Below are 19765 nucleotides of genomic sequence, written 5' to 3' on the forward strand. Positions count from 1 at the left end.
TGGCGCAGTGGTTAAGAATCCACCTGTCAATGCAGGGGACACGGGTTCGATCCCTGGCCCAGGAAGATCCCACATGCATGGAGCAACTAAGAATGTGTGCCACAACTACTGAAGCCTGTGTTCCCTAGAGCCCATGCTCCACACCAAGAGAAGCCACTGCAAATGAGAAGCCCAGGCACCACAACAGAGAGTGGCCCCTGCTTGCCGCAACTAGAAAAAGTCTGCGTGCAGCAACAAGGACCCAACACAGCCAAAAAAACAAACAAACAAAAAAGAACGGCCTTAAGAGGAGAAATCCTCTCCCTGTTTCCCACAGCACGTCAGGGACAGCCTAACCCTGGAGCACAGCACTCCTGGCCTCATCCCAGGTCCTTGGACTAGTTCTGCTTCATCCTGGCCCCCCCATGCAGGAAGTTATCCTTCCTACCTGAGTGTGTTCAGGACAGAAAGGACTGAACCTGGGGTAGAAGAGCTCTGGTTGCAGAGACAGGGACCTGCCGTCTGATCCTGGCTCTGTTAGCAGCTCAAGGTGTGATCTGTGCTCTTGGGGGCTCAGTTTCCCCTGTGGTTCTCTGAGATGGGCTGGAGTAGGCAATACAGTCAGGTAGTATCATCAACCACATTCATTTTCGCACAGCAGCCTGGTGAGGCAGGCAGGTCAAGAAATACCAACCTTCTTCTATAGATGGGGAAACTGAGGCCCGTGAGGCCGTGCCTTCTCCGAGGCTGCCAGCCCTGGCTGCCTCGCACCATTCTGCCCAGCCCAGGCAACCCTGAAACGTGCCCCCTCCACCCCGCCTTCCTCTCTAATGGTTCTTTCAGCTCCTGTCAGTTATCAGGGGCCCTGGCTGGGCGGACAGCCAGCGTGTCTGCTGCTGATGCAGGGATGCCCGCATTCCTGGGCTGTGACAGGGGCGTACCCGGGGCCCAGGCTGGGGGCACCCAGAGGGGTTCTCCGTGGCTGCAAGCCCTGGGGCCTGGCTGTCTGGGGAGTGTCAGGAAGCAAAGAACTTTTTCTCCTTCTCACTGATGGGGGCAGGGGGGGATGTCTCTAGAGGCTGATATGGCAGGAGCCAGATAGGGTGCAGGCTCAGCTGGGCCCTGAGGCGGGGCCCAGCCCCTGTGGATGAACGGGGGTGCACAGGAAGTGTAAGGGGGCAGGAGTGAGCTAAGGGTCAGTGGATGATCAAAGGAGAGCCATCTGAGCCGCAAGACTGAAAGACCTCAGGCTAGAAAGCCAGACCTGGCTGGATTTGTGTCCAAGCTCTGCCATTTCTTAGCTGTGTGACTAGAAGCGAGCCTCCCACCACCTCTGACCCTCAGTTTCTCCATCATTAAAGTCCTTAACACAGTCTGGTACATCCATAGCAAGCCTGCAGTGGAGCCCTTCTAAAGCCAGAGACACTCAGGGTTCAGCCTCAGACTGGCATTGCATTTGAGAAGCGCACCTAAACAGATAAAGCCAGCAGAATAATTCATCCTTCTTTCTAAAAAAAAAATCATTTTAAACATTATTCAAGTTTAATATAGAGAACAAACTAGTGGTTACCAGTGAGGAAAGGGAAGAGGGGAAGGGATTAACAGGTTTAAACTATTATGTGTAAAATAAGCTACAAGGATATATTGTACAACACAGGGACTACAGTCAATATTTTAGGATAACAAAAGAAAGTTTATTAAGCAAATTTTTAAGGTCTTATAAGATGTTTAACTTTCATCAGCTTCAAGGTTTACATTGCTCCCAAATTTTGCATATAACTGAACTTTCAAATCTAACATCCACTGAATTGATTCCAGGGCATCAATTTCTTCTTGTAAATTTTTCTTTGCTTCTTCTAACACTTCTTGTGCTCATTGGTGAGAATGCTTAATGAAAGCATCACCAATTTTATACCATTTTGATATCATTAAGCAGTCATCATCTGCAAGCATGATGTCCTCACAAGCATCTTCCAAATTTTAAAGTTGTTTCTTTTTTACTTCTATTTCTTCCTTCACTTCTGGGATTCTACTTGTATTCTGTGCAAATGTGTCTTTTGTTTATCTTCAAAAGTAACATTGACATCTTCTGCAGCCACCTTCTTCACAGTGGCTGCCGTCTTGGTAGAATAATCCATTCTTTACTTGATTCTGTTGAAAAGAAAAATGAATCTAAATACACTGCATGCAACGCTCTTAGAATCCACTTTCATCTCCTGTCCACTTCTATCCTCTGCTGAATTTGGCTTCTCTCACCTCGAATGCCCTGAAACCTTCTCCAGCTTAAACTATTCAGCTCTTTCTCTTTTTTCCCTCCTCTCACCCTCAGCACTTTATTATGTGGATCAACTTGGCCTCTTGTCCAGCAATAGGGAAAAAAAGGGGAAAACTGCATGGTGCCTCATAGGATTCCCTTTGGCAGGATGGGATCCTGTGTAGTGACCCAGTCCCATCCCAATTACTATGATTATTTAAAGCTGTGACAAAAATTATTAACATATGAGTATTCAAGAGCTTGTCCTAACCCCTGCCCACTAACAAAACTCTACCTTTTCCCTTCAGTTTCTGCCCATCCTTGTCCTGTAAGGAGGGTCTTGCAATGTCAGGGAGGATCTTTAACTTTGGGAATGGAGAACAGAGTTGGAGGGTAAGCAGAGAGGAACCAGATCAGAGGGCAGTAGGGAAGGGGGAGGGGGGACTTGGCAAAAGAGGTTAAACCTATTTATTTTCTTAAGAATACCAGAGGTGGGGCTTCCTAGGTGGTGCAGTGGTTAAGAATCTGCCTGCCAACGCAGGGGACACGGGTTCAATCCCTGCTCCAGGAAGATCCTACATGCTGCGGAGCAGCTAAGCCCATGCGCCACAGCTATTGAGCCTGTGCTTTAGAGCCCATGAGCCACAACTATTGAGCCCATGTGCTGCAGCTACTGAAGCCCACATGCCTAGAGCCCGTGCTCCACAACAAGAGAAGCCACAGCAATGAGGAGCCCGCGCACCACAACAAAGAGTAGCCCCCACTCACTGCAACTAAAGAAAGCCCACGCACAGCAAAAAAAAAAAAAAAGACCCAACACAGCCAGTAAAAAAGAATACCAGAGGGAAGTTTCACTACTGCCCAAGATGTAGAAAGCTAGAAGGAATGGTGCCACCACCCTGACGAGAAAAAGCCAGATAAACTACAGATAAGACTATAGAGGGGCAGCTTGGGGAGTGAGGATGTGCAGGAGAGGTCCTGGAGGAGAGGTACACAGTACTGTCCCCCTGCCAAGACCCTTCTCTCATCTGGAACAAAACCCTTAAGCTACATGGGCAAAGGTAGCAAACCTTAGTGTCCCCAGGGACACAGGCAAAATCTCACTGCTGATGAGAGAAGGATAAAAAAAAAACTCCCTCCACCCTGATAGAGGGCAGAAAACTGTCCCAGGCCCAGAAGCCTGAACTAATACCACTGTTAGAGGTCTCTTCCTGCTGAAGGAGGGCAGGAAATCCTATCCAGTACAAGACTCATCATGAATATAAGGCAGAAATTGGCTTCCACGGGCAGGAGGGACAGGAGTGCTGAGAAAGCCCCACCTCTGAGGCTCAGGCACACAGGGCCAGCCTAAGACTGAGGTGGGGACATGACAAAGAGAACATCTCCCCACTGATCCAGATGTTGGAACAATCAGAGGAGGACTTTAAAATACCTAAAAGTAATATATTATAGAATCTAGTGGAAAAGGTGGGCAGCACACAAGAACAGATGGAGGAATTTCAGCAAAGAGATGGAAACTCAGATTGAGTCTAATGAAAATCCTAGAAATAAAAATCACAGTATCAGAGACGATGAATTCCTTCAATGGCTCATCAGTAGACTGAAAATGGCTGAGGGGTGATTCAGTGAAGATAGGCCAATAGAGATTACCTAAACTAAAACACAAAGAAAACAAGAGTGACAAAAAACAAGCCAAACAGAGAATTCAAGGGCTGTGAGATACTACCAAACAGTCTAACATAAGTGTAATTGGAGTCCCAGAAAGGGGCGAGAGAGTGAGAACAAGAGCAAGGGATCCTTTCATTGTTCAAGAGGAGGGTAAAGATATTAACTATATTGGATTTTGGTAAATTCACGATGCTCTTTTAATGTCTAAAGAAAGCACTAAGAAGATAAAAACAGAGTGTATATCTTTCAGATTAGTAGAAGGAAAAATGGAGTGGCACCAAATAATCAATCCAAATGAAGGTGGAAAGGAGAGAAAAAGAAATGGAGTAAATAGAATAAATAGAAGCACAAGTAAGTGATAGATATAAATTCAATATATCTGTATTTAAATTAAATATAAATAGAGTAAATGCTCTAGTTCAAATACAGAGGTTTTCTGTTCACCAAAAGGCATGATAAAGAATGAAAAGCAAGCCACAAAGTAAGGGAAAATGTGTGCAGTGCATTATAGCAGAAGATAAATTACACCCAGAATATATAAAGAAGTTCTAGGAAATAATGAGAAAAAGATAAGAATCAAATTTGAAAATGAGCAAAAAAAAAACTTGAACAAGCATTTCGTAAAGAGAAAAATCAAAGGGTCAATAAATATATGAAAATAAACCCAACTTTAATAATAATCAGGGCTTCCCTGATGGTGCAGTGGTTAAGAATCTGCCTGCCAATGCAGGGGACATGGGTTTGAGTCCTGGTCTGGGAAGATCCCACATGCTGCAGAGCAACTAAGCCCATGTGCCACAACTACTGAGGCTGCGCTCTAGGGCCCACGAGCCACAACTATTGAGCCCATGCACTGCAACTACTGAAGCCTGCGTGTCTAGAGCCTGTGCTCCACAACAAGAGAAGCCACCTCAATAAGAAGCCCACACATTGCAATGAAGAGTAGCCCCCACTCTCCGCAACTACAGAAAGTCCATGCAGCAACAAAGAGCCAATGCAGACAATAAAAAATAAAAAATAAAATAAATTAATTAATTAAAAATAATAATAATAATCAGAAAAGTGAACATTGAAAATATGATTACACTCAAAATAATTTGTCATTAGAGAAATACAAATTGAAACAATGAGATTCTACTACACAATTATTAAAATGACTAAAACAATTTGACAATAACAAATGCTGACAAGGATGTGAAGTAACAGAACTCTCATTCACTGCTGGTGGGAGTGCAAAATATATATATATGTATGTTTATATTATACACACACATACACACTAGGCACACTAGACTTGCAAAAGCTTGTACATATACAAAAATATTTCTGGCACAGCAAAAAGCCAGAAACCATCCACCTTCGGTAGACTGGAAAATAATGGTATGTCCATTCAGTGGAATACTATACAACAATAATAATGGGACTTCCTAGGTGGTGCAGTGGCAAAGAATCTGCCTGCCAATGGAGGGGACACAGGTTTGAGCCCTGCTCTGGGAAGATTCCACGTGCCACGGAGCAACTAAGCCCGTGCGCCACAACTACTGAGCCTGTGCTCTAGAGCCCATGAGCCACAACTATTGAGCCCACGTGCCGCAACTATTGAAGCCCACGTGCCTAGGGCCCGTGCTCCACAACGAGAGAAGCCACTACAATGAGGAGCCTGTGCACCACAATGAAGAGTAGCCCCCGCTCACAGCAACTAGAGAAAGCCCGTGTGCAGCAATGAAGACCCGATGCAGCCAATAAATAAAATAAATAAATTTAAAAAAAAAACAATAATAATTAACAGCCATACACATCAACACAGAAACAACTTACGAACATAATGTTGAGTGAAAGAAGCAAATCATAGAAGGATACATTCAATATAACGTCACTTATATAAAGTTCAAAAACTGAAAAATATATTATTTAGTCATGCACAAGTAGATGATAAACTACTTTAAAAAAAAAAAAGCGAGAGCATGACTATAATAAAAATCAGGAGAGTGGTTTTGTCTTGAGAAGAGAAGAGGAATAAGACAAAAAGAATCCCAGACATGGAGGGTGGCTGGCAGTGTCCTGTTTCTTAACTTGGGTTGCTTCTACATGAATGCTTGATTTATAACTATTCTTTAAACTGTAAAAAACATATATACTCTTATTTATATATTATGTATTTCTAATTTTAAAAATTATTAAAGAAGAGTATAGAAGCGTCTATTCCTACTGCATTAGCCTCTTTCTAGTGCTAGTACTTTAGCCTGCTAACCTGCAGAGAGTAGTCAACCTACCCTCCTCAGGCCCTGCCACTGGTAGAGGCAAGATTGGTGTCACTTAGGCATGACTTTCACCCACTCCTGCTAGCCTTCAGGCCTTGCTGCCTAGTGCTACTATTTCTACCACCAATGCATATTTCTGGCAATTCTCTTTGGCCTGGGTAGCTCTTATTCAGCTAACAACTATGTGCCAGGCACTGTTCTGTGAACTATGGATATAGCAGGGAACAAGACAAGAAACTTTTTCCTCAACAAATTTACATTACATTCTAATGCAGGCAGACACATATGTCAATAAACAAAGAAAGTGATTTCAGGTACTAAATTCCATGGAATAGATGAAATAGGGTGACATGGAATCGGAAGTAGGCTTTTGCCAGGACAATGTGGGAAGGCCTTTAGAAGAAGATGATACTTGAGATGAAACATGATGGATGAGAAGGAAGTAGTTCTGTAGAAAAGACTTGAAGGGCTTCCCCAGTGGTGCAGTGGTTAAGAATCCGCCTGCCAATGCAGGGGACAAGGGTTCAATCCCTTGGCAGGGAAGATCCAATATACCGTGGAGCAACTAAGCCCATGAGCCACAACAACTGAGCCTGTGCTCTAGAGCCCGTGAGCCATAACTATTGAGCCCACATGCCACAACTACGGAAGCCTGTGTGCCTAGAGCCTGTGCTCTGCAGCAAGAGAAGCCACCACAATGAGAAGCCCACACACCACAACGAAGATTAGCCCCCACTCACCGCAACTAGAGAAAGCCCAAGCACAGCAATGAAGACCCAATGCAGCCAATAAATAAATTAATTAAAAAAGAAAAGAAAAGACTTATAAACAAAAGTAACAGCAAGCACAAAGGTCCTGAGACAGGAATCAGTTTGGCAAGTCTGGGAACAGAGAGAAAGCCGCTGTGGCTGGAGCACGTGAATGATAAGGAGATAAGGCTGGAGAGGTAGGCAAGGGTCACTCACACCAGGGTTAGGGGGCAGGATATCATCCTAAATGCAGTGAGAAGCTATCAGGTGTTTGCTTGTTTGATACTTAACCCAAGGGTTAGTTACAAAATTTAAAACAACTTTTTAACTACAGCTTCATTGAGGTATAATTCACAAGCCACAAAATTCACCTTTTTAAAGTGAAAATTCAATTGTTTTTAATGTATTCACAGAGTGGCACAATCATCTCCACAATTTTAGAACACTTGCATCATATCAATATAAAAAAAAAAAGACAAAAACCCCATACTTATTAGCAGTCACTCCTTCCCACCCCAAACCCCAAGCTCTAGGCAACCACTGATCTACTTTCTGCATGGATTTGCCCATCCTGTGCATTTCATATACATGAGATTATATACTATGTGGTGTTTTGTGACTGGCTTCTTCTACTTAGCATAATGTTTTTGTTTTGGGGCTCCCCTTTTTTGTGTCTTTCTTATTGTAAAAGCTTTTTTCCCTTTACTTCTTTTCTTTCTATTAACTGATAAGAGAGGGATGTCTCTGAACATAATTGTGATTTTGTCTATTTTTCCTTGCAATTCTAGCAGTTTTTCTCTAATATACTTTGAAAATCTGTTATTAGGTGCGTGTGCTTTTAGCATTATGTCCTTTTGATGAATTTACTCCTTTCTCATTAGGAAATGATATTCTTTATCCCTGATAATGTTCTTTGTGCTGAAATCTACTTTATCTGACACTGATATAGTCACTCCAACTCTCTTTGTACTATTGATAATATGGTATATGTTTTTCAATCCATTTACATTTTAAAATTGAAGTATAGTTGACTTACAATATTATCTTAGCTTCAGGTATACAACATAGTGATTCAATATTTTTTATAGATTATACTCCACTTAAAGTTATTATAAAACATTGGCTATATTCCCTGTTCTGTAGAATAGATCCTATAATCTTGTATTATTTTCTACATAGCAGTTTGTTCCTCAATCCATTTACTTTTAACCTAGTTATGACATTATTTTTCAAGTGAGTTTCTTGGAGGCAGCATGTAGCTGAGTCTTGCTTTTATATTTAATCTAATGCTTTATGCCTTTCAGTTGAGGGTAGATAATTTACATTGAATGTGATTATTTATATGGTTAGGGTGAAATCTATCATCTTGCTATTTGATCTGTCTCTTCTTTGTTCCCGTGTTATCCTTATTTTTGTCCCTTCATGTTGTAATATGTCTTTTTCCTCACACTGCTGCTAAGGTTTTCTCTTTATCATTGATTTTGAGCAGCTGACTATGAAGTGCTAGGTACAGTCTTCCATGTTTCTTGTACTTGCAGTTCATTGAGCTTCCTGGATATGTGGGTTTATAGTTTTCATCAAATTTGGGGAAATATTGGCCATTATTTTCAGATATTTTTCTGTCCCCCACTCCCTTTTGTTTCCCCAGGGTACCAATTTACACACATAGTGGACTGCTTGAAGCTGTCTCACAGTTAACTGATGCTCTTGTTCATTTTTAAAAGTTTTCTTCTTACTCTCTGTGTTTCATTTTGAATTATTTCTATTGTTGTCATTAAGTACCCTAATCTTTCTTCGGAAATGCCTAATCTTCTTTTCATCCCATCTCAGGTATTACAGTTTTCATCTCTAAAAGTTTCAGTTGGGTCTTTATTTTATATCTTTTATGTCTCCATTTAATGTTTTGGTACATATATGTAGTTATAATAACATTTTTACATGTTCTCCTCCATTAGTTTTTACATCTGTGGTAATTCTGCATCTGTTTTGATTATTTGATTTTTTTCATTGTGGGTTGTATTTTCCTGCTTATTTGCATTTCTGATCATTTTTATTTGGTGCAAGTAATTGTGACTATTACCTCGCTGAGTGTTGGATATTTTTGTATTTCTATAGATATTCTTATACTTCGTTCTGGGATGCACTTAAATTAGTTTGAAACAGTTTCATCCTCTTGGGGTATTTCTTTTAAGATTTATCAGGCAGGACTAGGACAGAAATTCATCCAGTGTTTATCATTCCCCATGACGGACGCAAAACTCTTTTGAGCACTCTAACCGAAGCCTTGTGAAATACGTAGCTTTCCAGCCTGACTGGTGGGAACCAATACTATTCCTGGCCCTGTGTGAGTGCCAACTACTATTTCCTCTAATCCTGGGTTCCTTCCCCAGTATTCAATAGTGTCTTCACACACAGGCTCCGATCAGCGCTCTGCTAGTCACTTGGGGCGTCCCTTTGCAGACCTCAGAGATTTCTCTGTGACGCACTCCTTCCCTGTAGTCTGTCCTGCACATTCAATCTCCCTTAGTCTCTCTGGACTCTTAGTTCTGTCTTCTCAAGCACCGGCTCCTCCTGGGTTCTCCTCCCTGTTCTCGGGCCTGGAAACTCTCTCCTGTATTTGGTTCCTACCTCTCAAGAATCACTGTCCTTTGGTGTTTGATGTCTAGTGTCTTGAAAACCATTGTTTCATATATTTTGTTTGGTTGTTTCAGGCAGAAGAGAAATCTAATTCCTGTTATTCCATGTTGGGCAGAATCAGAAGACCATGGCCTGAGAGGTCCTATTGAGGCATGTTTGCAGGTTGGAATGATCTAGGAGAGAGAGAGGGACCAAGGGAAAGAAATGGAATAATTGCAGGAGGGAGATCCTTAAGAAGCAGGAGAATGTCATCTGGATCCCTGGGAGAGGGTGTGATCTTACTAAGCAACTGGAATACTTTCTCCATTATGACTAGCGGGAAGGCAGGCATGTGGGTCCAGATGCAAGTAGCTCAGTAGAAATAGTGGTGGGGAGAAGTGTCTTAGTTTGGGTTCCCCTGGCAGACACCGAGACAAGAAGTTGCATGTAAGTCATCCATTTAGGAGGGGATCCCAGGAAACACTATTACAAGAGTGGGGAAGTGAGGCAGAGAAGGGAAGGCAGCAAATAAAGGCAACATCACCAAGCAAGTTACCACTGTGGGTAACTGGGGCTTAATGTGGGGAAAATGCCTCCAAGTTATCCCAAATTAAGAGGCTAGAGAGCTGGGTCGTTTCTACACCAACTCCCATCAGTCCCTGGTTGAGTAGAGGGCTGTAAATTTCCCAGCATTTTAGCACCTGCACGGGGCAGAGAAGGTCCTTGTGCCAGAGAAAGCCCTCGGGCAGGCAGAGAGGCTGATGCTGGCAGATGGTGTCCAGCCAGCCCGGAAATGGAAACGCTTAAAGCAAAGATGAGTGGGGTACCAACAACATCTCAGCATATGCTGCAGACGGTCATTGCCACTTGTGAGTCCAGGGTTCAGTCTGTACAATATGAGGCGAGGTCATCATCTGAGGGGAGATTTGAGGGGAGAGGAAATGCCACTCTCAGTCAGGGTGTCCTAAGTGAGACTGCACGGGCCCGTGTTCTACAGCGGTTGATCAGTCTTTGATTTTAATACAGGCACACACCATGCTGAGTCCACAGGGCTGTGTAAGGCACACAGCACAGTTGTGGTGGAGGCGGCAGGAAACAGTGGAAAGAGCACCACATGTAGAGCCGTGGGCCCTGGTCCTGCCCTTTAGTGAGCTGTGAGATGTCAGGAACTGATTTCCCAGGCAGTAAAATGGTGCTAACTTACCTCCCAGGACTATTATGAGAATGAAGGGAAACAGGGCATGGGAGAGCACTCTGTACACTTAGAGCACTGTGTGCATACTGCCAGAGGTCACCGGGTACTTGTAAGACACCCCAGAGAAAGACTCAATAAAGATAAGCTTCCCAAGAAAACCCACACAAAGTCACAAGCAAACCTCTGGTAGCTCAACAAAAGACTTGATTTTGAAAATGTCGTCTGTGGTCCAGCAGCACTGGCATCACCTGAAATCTTGTTAAAAACGCAGAACTCAGATCCCAGCCCAGAACGGAATCCAAATCTACTGAATCAAAATCTGCATTTTAAGAAATCCCCACGTAGTTCAAATGCACAAAGAAGCAGGAGACTCACTGGTCCTGTGCTCAGGTCAGGGCCTGCCTCTTTTCCCTCACTTACCCCTCTGACGTCTGGGGCAGCTCAGCTGCCTCCACCTTAGATTTTGGGCTCTAGTCTGGATCTGCTCCAGGGAGAGACTGAGCCTGAATTATGCCTCCTCTTATTCCTTGAGCAAGGCTGCGTATTCTCATTGCTGAGCTGGAAAATTATTATAACTATGTTCATAATAATGATTCTGAAGAAACAAGAGATGGTAGAATCATGTTCAGGATGGTATGATAATGTATTTCTGAAATTTACCTTCTAAAGAGGTCAACATTAACAACAACAACCTCAACAACAACAACAGCAATGTCCTGTTGCTTAATTCATTTGAACTGTGGCAATCCGGAAAAGTCGTCAGTACGAAATGACTCATTCCCTGAGCGTTCTGAATAAGATTCTAAAATCACCACCCATGGTTTTCCTGCACTTTGAAGTGACAGAACAAATGACAGCAGAGATGGACACTGTGCTCTGAGTCCAGAGTGGCTGATACACAAATATCTCACAACAATAACATCCTCATCCAAAAACAGCCTGCAATAAGGATGTTATTTCTGGGATTTGCTCGTGCATTTTACTGTTAAAAAGCATTTGTGCACCTGTGGGCAGAGCCCCAGGACCAGAATGGTCTGTTTTTTTTCATGCAGTAAATCCACAAATTTGTTGATGCCTCATCCACTCCAGGTCCTATTCTAGCGACTTGAAGAGGAATCTAACTCTCAGAGCAAAACTTTCATGGAGCAAAAATTGGGAGCCGTAATGAAAATATAGAAAAGCTATAAAGGAGATATAGATGAGAGGCTAAGGGGGAAAATGTTCAGGAAAGTATCTCTGGAAGTAACCTTGGAGATGCAGGGTGAGAAGGGGTTTGGTCAATAATCAGGGGTAAGTGTGGTGCAGTAGGAAGGAACACAAGGCCCAGGAGGTAAAAGGGCTTGCCAGGGTTCTTTTTGCAGCAGGATAACAATCTAATGCTATGGAGAAAAACTGACGATAAACAGCCCTTTAGATCATGTAACAAAGCATGGATAACTCCATGAAACCCTGACAGAATGCTTTGTTGGCCTCTGGGTGTGTGACAGCCTCCAGGGGACTGCCCTGAGCTCACGGCTCCCTAGTCACCTCACACTCAAGCCCAATTTCCCACCCCATCTTTGGGTTAACTGCCTGTTTCATTCTCCTACCCTCTTGCCTATGGAAGATGTCTACCCTCCTTCCAACATCAGCTCTGGGGTTGCTAATGAAACCATGAATTAGAAGAAAAGGAGTGGATCTTTCTTGGTTTGGGACAACTTGAGACTTACGTACTTATAGGAAATCCGGTTGGGGATGTCTCAAGGCAGTGTGTTTTGGCTCAGGGAAGAAATCATATTGTAGATATGGATGTGCGAAAACAGAAAATGGAAGCAAATGTTACCTATCCACCTACCTGCTTCTGTTCCTGAATATCTTCTTTCTCTCGTGTTGTGATGGATGAACCCAGCACCTCCACAAATCCCTTCCCTTCCCACTATTCAAGAACAGTGCACAAGCAATTCTCCTCTCTCCTGCATTATAAACTTTCTCTCTCCATTGAATCAATCCCATCAGGAATCCCATTTCCTTCAGTTACAAAACTAAAGTAAAAAACAGCAAACTTCTTGACCCCGCTTGCCTTTCTAGCAACTGCTCCTCTTTACAGCAACTCATTGAATTATCCATATTCTCAATCTCCAGTTTCCTCCTAACATTCTCCTCTAGCTTTTGTTCCTATCTCCACCATAACTGCTCTTCCCAAAGTCAGCAATGACTTCACAGAGCTAACTCTGCGAGTTCTCATTTTATTTGACCTACTCACTTTCTTTAGCTGCTTCCAATATACTACCACCTCAATCTCCAGCTTTACCTCCCATCCTTCTGGCCACTCCTCAGTCTCTTTTCTGCTTCTGCCTCATCTTTCTGACCCCTGTGTGCTGGACTGCCCAGGGATCAGCCCTTGGACCTCTTTTTTTTTTTTTTTTTTTCCTATCTATCTACTTGACTTTTCCACTTGATGTCTAGCAGGTATCTTGAATTTAATTTATCCTAAACTGAGCCTTTGATATCCTCCTTCAAAATTAGATCTTCACGACATTGTAAAGCAACTATATATCAATAAAAATTCAGTTAAAAAATTAGATCTTCCCACAGTCTTTCTGATTTCAGTTAATGGCTATTCTACTCTTCTAAATTGCTCAGAACAAAATCTTGTGTTGCTGGTGATGCCAGCAAAATGGTAGTCAGCTCCAAGCTCCCATCTTCCCATAGAAACATTGAAAAATAAGCAGAAACTGTCAGAACCAACTTTGTCAGACTCTGGAATATAGTCAAAGGTTTTCAGCAATAACCAAATGCTGAATCAAGCAAAAGGCAACTTGAAAAGGGCAGGACGGTTAATACGGGCTGTGGGGTGGTGGGGGTGGAGGCAGGAATAGGAGTTATTGTATAATGGGTACTGAGTTTCAGTTGGGGATGAGGAAAAAGTTCTGGAGGCAGATAGCAGTAATGGTTGCACAACAATCTGAATGTACGTAATGCCAATAAACTATGCACTTAAAATAGTTGAGATGGTAAATTTTATGCTATCCATATTTTGCCACAATAAGTAAAAAATGAGACCAAAAAAAAAAAAAAAAAAAAAGCAACCATAGGAAAGCTTTATGGCATTTTATTAGCTTTCACCCTACCTCTCCCTGGCTTGGCAGTAGTCTTAAAAATGTCCATATTATTGGTGTAGGGTCCTGGTTCCTGGTTATGGAAGGAGCACAGCAAACCTAATTTGCAAATTATTGTGTACGTCTGTTCTAACTTGCCTCAGGGCTATTTGAAGGACTGATGCAACGCATTCATTGCTGGTTCACTTAAATCAGAACTCACTCAGGCTGAAAAAACAGCAGACATCTCTTGAAAACATGGTAAGGCTGATGACCCAAAGACACCTGAAGCAAAATATTATGGTTGAGACATCAATAAACTACCTAAGGACTGGGAAGAAAAGCTGGGGAGTTGTTTTTTTGTTTGTTTTTTGTTTTTGTTTTGTTTTTTTTTGTTTTTTTGAAATTAGGGCATTCAAAAGCACCTGTATACAAGGAGAAATTTAGAAAGTCATGCACATGCTTATTTAAAAAAACTGAGAAGACCTCAAGCTTTCATTTCAGGATGGTCTCTAAGCTCAGTGGAAGTCTGGGTAAGTGTTCAAGGGCCACAGGACAAAGCCAATCTGCACATACAAGGAGGGGGGTGTGTGTGTGTGTGTGTGTGTGTGTGTGTGTGTGTGTGTGTGTTTAGCTCCTGGGGTTCAAGGAAATCTCTATCAAAACACTAGTTGAATACATGCTGAGGAATAGAGACTTCAGTGACCATACATGAAAAGGAAAACAGTTTCTGAAAAAAATAAAATACTTAGGAGAAGTCACTAGACAAGTGAACCACGATAGCCTTTAACAATCAAAGTCAAAAACAAAAATAAAAAATGCCAAACCAAACAAACAAAAAAAACCCTGCAAATCCTGGGGGAAAGGGAAAATCTGATGTCCAGAGTTACCAAATCATAATATTCAGATGTTCACTTTTCAGCAAAAAAAATCACAAAGTATACAAATAAAAAATAAAGTACAACCCATTCAAAGGAACAAAATTAACTGAAAGTCACCCAGAAAACTCAGACATTGGACTTACTACATAAAGCCTTTAAAATAACTGTCTTAAATATACTTAAATAGCTAAAGGACAACATGGACAAAGAACTAAGGATAACATGAACAAAGAAATAAGGAAAGTGATGTCTAAACAAAATGAGAATATCAATAAAGATAAATTATAAAAAGGAACCAAACAGAAATTCTGGAGATGAAATATACAATTATTAAAATGAAAACAATATGGAAAAAATATAAAGATTCCTAAAAAATTAAAAATAAAATGACCATATGGTCTGCAATCCCACTTCTGGGTATACATTCAAAGGGAATAAAATCAGTAACTCTAAGAGAGATTTGCAGACCATGTTCATTGCAGCATTATTCCCAATAGCTAATACATTTGGCCATCAACAAATGAATGGATAAAGAAAATGTGTGTATGTGTGTGTGTTGTATGTATAGACAATAGAATATTATTCAGCTTTTAAAAAGAAGGAAATTCTGGGCTTCCCTGATGACACAGTGCTTAAGAATCTGCCTGCCAATGCAGGGGACATGGGTTCGAGCCCTGATCTGGGAAGATCCCACATGCCACAGACCAACCAAGCCTGTGTGCCACAACTACTGAGCCTGTGCTCTAGAGCTCATGAGCCACAACTATTGAACCCATGTGCCACAACTACTGAAGCCCATGTGCCTAGAGCCTGTGCTCTGCTCACCACAAGAGAAGCCACTGCTCACTGCAACTAGAGAAAGCCTGCATGCAGCAATGAAGACCCAACACAGCCAATAAAATAAATAATAAAATAATAAAATAAATAAAATAAAATAAGAAGGAAATTCTGTCATTTTCAACATTATGGTTGAATCTGGAGGACATTATGTTAAGTGAAGACACAGAAAGACAAACATTGTGTGATCTCATTTATATGTGGAATCTAAAAAAGCAGAACTCATAAAAGCAGAGAGTAGAATGGTGGTTGCCAGGGGGTAGGAAAATGGGGGAGATGTTGGTAAACAAGTTGTTTTTAAACTTCACTAGAGGGGTTCAACAGAAAATTTGAGAATGCATAAGATGGAAATCAGTGAACTTGAAGATAAGACAACTGAAATTATCCAGTCTGAGGAGCAGAAAGAGAAAAGAATGAAGAAAAATGAACAGAGACTAAAAGACCTGTGGAACACTACTAAACAGATCAATATATGCATTATGGGAGTCCCAGAAGGAGAAGAGAGAGAGGAAGGGGCAGAAAGAATATTTGAATAAATAATGACTGAAAACTTCTGAAGTTTGATGACAAAGACATGAATCTACACGTTCAAGAAATTCAGTGAACTCCAAGTAGGATAAACTTACAGATCCACACTAAGACACATCATAATCAAACTGTTAAAAGATAAAGAGACAATTTTGAAAGAAGTAAGAGGGCAGCAACTTGTCATGTACTAGTGCTCTTTAATAAAATTAACAGCCAGTTTCTCACCAGAAACCATGGAGCCCAGAAGGCAGTGATATAACATATTTAAAGGGCTGAAAGAGAAATTACTGTAACTCACTGGCCTAAACCTACACTGAAAGTATATTCCATAGTAAATGTTTGAAAGTATCACCACAAAAAGAAATTTTAACTTAGAAAAGTCACTTGGAAGAAAAATGGCAGTGAAGTAGAAGGACGTGGAATGCATCCCTCTCCACAGATGCATCAGGAATACACCAAAAGATGCAATAATTCCCACAGAGAACCAGCTGAACACCAGCAAACAACCTCGGACACCAAAAAGGACTGCAAAGATCCTGACATAACTGGGTAGGACAGAGGGAAAAAAAAAAAAAGGAGAAAGAGGAGGAGAAGAAAGGAAAGGGATGGATCCCACACCCTAGGGTGGGGGTATCTGAAACAGAGGGGAGATTGCTGAATTTGGGGAAACATCCCTTATCTGATGGGGAAACCCCTTCTCCAATGGGGAATTTCCCTGGGTCAGAAGGGAGGCATTTGGGACTGTTCAAAGAGGGTGAAGCGGCTGAGCTGTGGCAGACAGGAAAGAAGGAGAAACATTCGGCGTGTCTGCATCATGGCTCAGCTTGCCCAGACCAAGACATCAATTCACAGCTGAACGGGGGTCTGGGAACTGGAATGTGGGAACCGGAGAACTGGTTCAGGGTGAGAAACATTACTGGCAGTGGGGAGACAGACTGAGAGGACAGGAGGGAAAAACCCACAGTGGAGAGTGCCTACCATGGAAAGCTGCATGGCCATAGTGGCAGCTGGATACTGCTGACTCACAAGAAGGGGGGATGAGCTGTGTGTGTAGCCTCTCTCTTGGAGCCTGCGACGGACAATGGAAGGACCCCTGTGGGCCTAGCTAATGCACTCAGGGATAACAAAGGCCCCCAGGCAAGGCTGGCCTAGAGTGCCTGCAGCCGAGAGCCAAGAGCCCACAGAGTGGCCCAGCTCTGGCGACATTATGTTTACACCTGAGCTGCCAGCATCCCTCTGCAACAGGCACTGCCACAGCTGACTGAGCCACCGTGACCCGGGCAGGGCGCAGTGGTGGAGTTGTAGCAGTGGGGAGGAGCCACGGGTGGAGTCACTCTCTTGGCCTGAGCCACCCAAGCCACCGTGACCCAGGCAGGGCACCACTGCTCACTCACTCCCAGGGGAAGAAGCCACTATTGTACCCTCTCTCTCCCCACACACCAGCACTTATAGATGAACAATAAAGGATGCTCTGCTGGTCACAGAATAATACAAAAAGCCCAAGGTGGGTAGAAGGACACTTAGAGATGAGACCCCAAGGAAATAGAAATATTAGTATTAATTCTATTGATCTGGTCCATTCTGGGGTCAGTTCTAGTTTTGTGGGTTTTTTTAAAAATTATTATCAATTACAATCTTAGTCCTAAGGGATCCACAAGTTTTATAACATTTTTTATTCTATTTTTATTCTATTTTTATTTTTAGCCTTTCTACATATATCTCTATTTCTAGCTAAGCTTTTTGTAGTGCTGACTGTATCTCCCCTACCTTCTTTTCATTTCTATTTTATACATTTCTATTTTTCTTTTTCTTTTCATATTTCCAGTCACACTACACTCTTCTGTTGCTCTGCCTTCTATCCTTTTTTAGTTTATTTTATCTTAATATACTTATAAGCAATATTATCGGTCTGCTCTGTTTCCTTGCTTTATTCTCCAGATGACACACTGCTTTGGTATTTATTATTAGGTTTTGTCTTTATCTTAGTTCTAAGTATAATTGTCTGATTTCATTCTGAAACTTTTCAGTCTGTCTGGTGGTACTCTTGGTCTTTATTATATTTGATCCTAGCTTTCAAAATCTCCCTGGATTTGTGTTTGTGTGTATGTGGTGTTTTTTGTTTGTTTGTTTGTTTTTGTTTTGTTCTGTTTTGGTTTAGAATTTTTGTTGATTTTCTCTTTGATTGTCTGATAGCATACTGGGGTTCTCCTGTCAGGGCTTTCTAGTGCCTTATGATCTATTGGATTCAGTATTTCTATGTCTTATACATGTATGTGTTTCCTTGACTTAGTATTTGTTTGACTCAACACTCTGCCATTAGTCTGGGGCTTGGACAGTCTTCTTTAAACCCCTTTATTGCTGGGACAAGCAACCTCTGAAGTTTAGACTACTATGAGAAAACAAAGAAACACCATGCAGACAAAGGAGCAGGAAAAAAACCCACAAGACCAAATAAATGAAGAGGAAATAGGAAAATTGCTGGGAAAAGAATTCAGAGTAATGATAGCAAAGATGATACAAAATCTCGATAACAAAATACAGAAAATACAAGAAACAGTTAATAAGGACTCAGAAGAACTAAAGAACAAACAAACAGTAACAGACAACAAAATAACTGAAATTAAAAATACTCTAGATGGTATAAACAGCAGAATAACTGAGGCAGAAGAATGAATAAGTGATTTGGAAGATAGAATGGGGGAAATAACTGCCACAGAGCAGGAAAGAGAAAAAAGTATAAAAAGAATGGAAGATAGTCTCAGAGACCTTGGTGACAACATTAAGCACACCAATATTCGAATCATAGGCATCCCAGAAGAAGAAGAAAAAAAGAAAGGGGCTGAGAAAATATTTGAAGAGGTTATAGTGGAAAACTTCCCCAACATGGGAAAAGAAATAATTAATCAAGTCCAAGAAGCACAGAGAGTCCCATACAGAATAAACCCAAGGAGAAATACACCAAGGCACATATTAATCAAACTAACAACAATTAAACACAAAGAAAAAATATTAAAAGCAGCAAGAGAAAAGCAACAAATAACATATAAGGGAAAACCCACAAGGATAACAGCTGATCTTTCTGCAGAAACTCTGCAGGCCAGAAGGGAATGGCAGGATATACTTAAAGTCTGGAAAGAGAAAAACCTACAGCCAAGAATACTCTACTCAGCAAGAATCTCATTCAGATTCGACGGAGAAATCAAAAGCTTTACAGACAAGCAAGAATTAAGAGAATTCAGCACCACCAAACCAGCCTTACAACAATTGCTAGAGGAACTTTTCTAAGTAAGAAACACAAGAGAAGGAAAAGACCTACAAAAACAAACCCAAAACAATTAAGAAAATGGTAATTGGAACACATATGTCAATAATCACCTTAAATGTAAGTGGATTAAATGCTCCAACCAAAAGACACAGACTGGCTGAATGGATACAAAAACAAGATCCTTACATATGCTGCCTACAAGAAACCCACTTCAGACCAAAGGATACATATAGACTGAAAGGAAAGGGATGGAAAAAGATATTCCATGCAAATGGAAGTCAAAAGAAAGCTGGAGTAGCAATACCCATATCAGACACATTAGACTTTAAAGACTATTACAAGAGACAAGGAAGGACACTACATAATGATCAAGGGATCCATCCAAGAACATATAACAATTGTAAATATCTATGCACCCAGCATAGGAGCACCTCAATACATAAGGCAAATGCTAA

At 41.6% G+C, this 19765-nt stretch overlaps 1 pseudogene; it reads right to left on the bottom strand.

Annotated features, from left to right (window-relative positions):
* Nucleotides 1-1662: 1662 nt before the first annotated feature.
* Nucleotides 1663-17227, bottom strand: LOC130861521 (prefoldin subunit 4-like; annotated as a pseudogene).
* Between the last annotated feature and the right edge of the window lie 2538 nt (nt 17228-19765).

Source organism: Hippopotamus amphibius, chromosome 9 (assembly GCF_030028045.1).
Source record: "Hippopotamus amphibius kiboko isolate mHipAmp2 chromosome 9, mHipAmp2.hap2, whole genome shotgun sequence".
In the NCBI taxonomy this organism is placed as follows: domain Eukaryota; kingdom Metazoa; phylum Chordata; class Mammalia; order Artiodactyla; family Hippopotamidae; genus Hippopotamus; species Hippopotamus amphibius.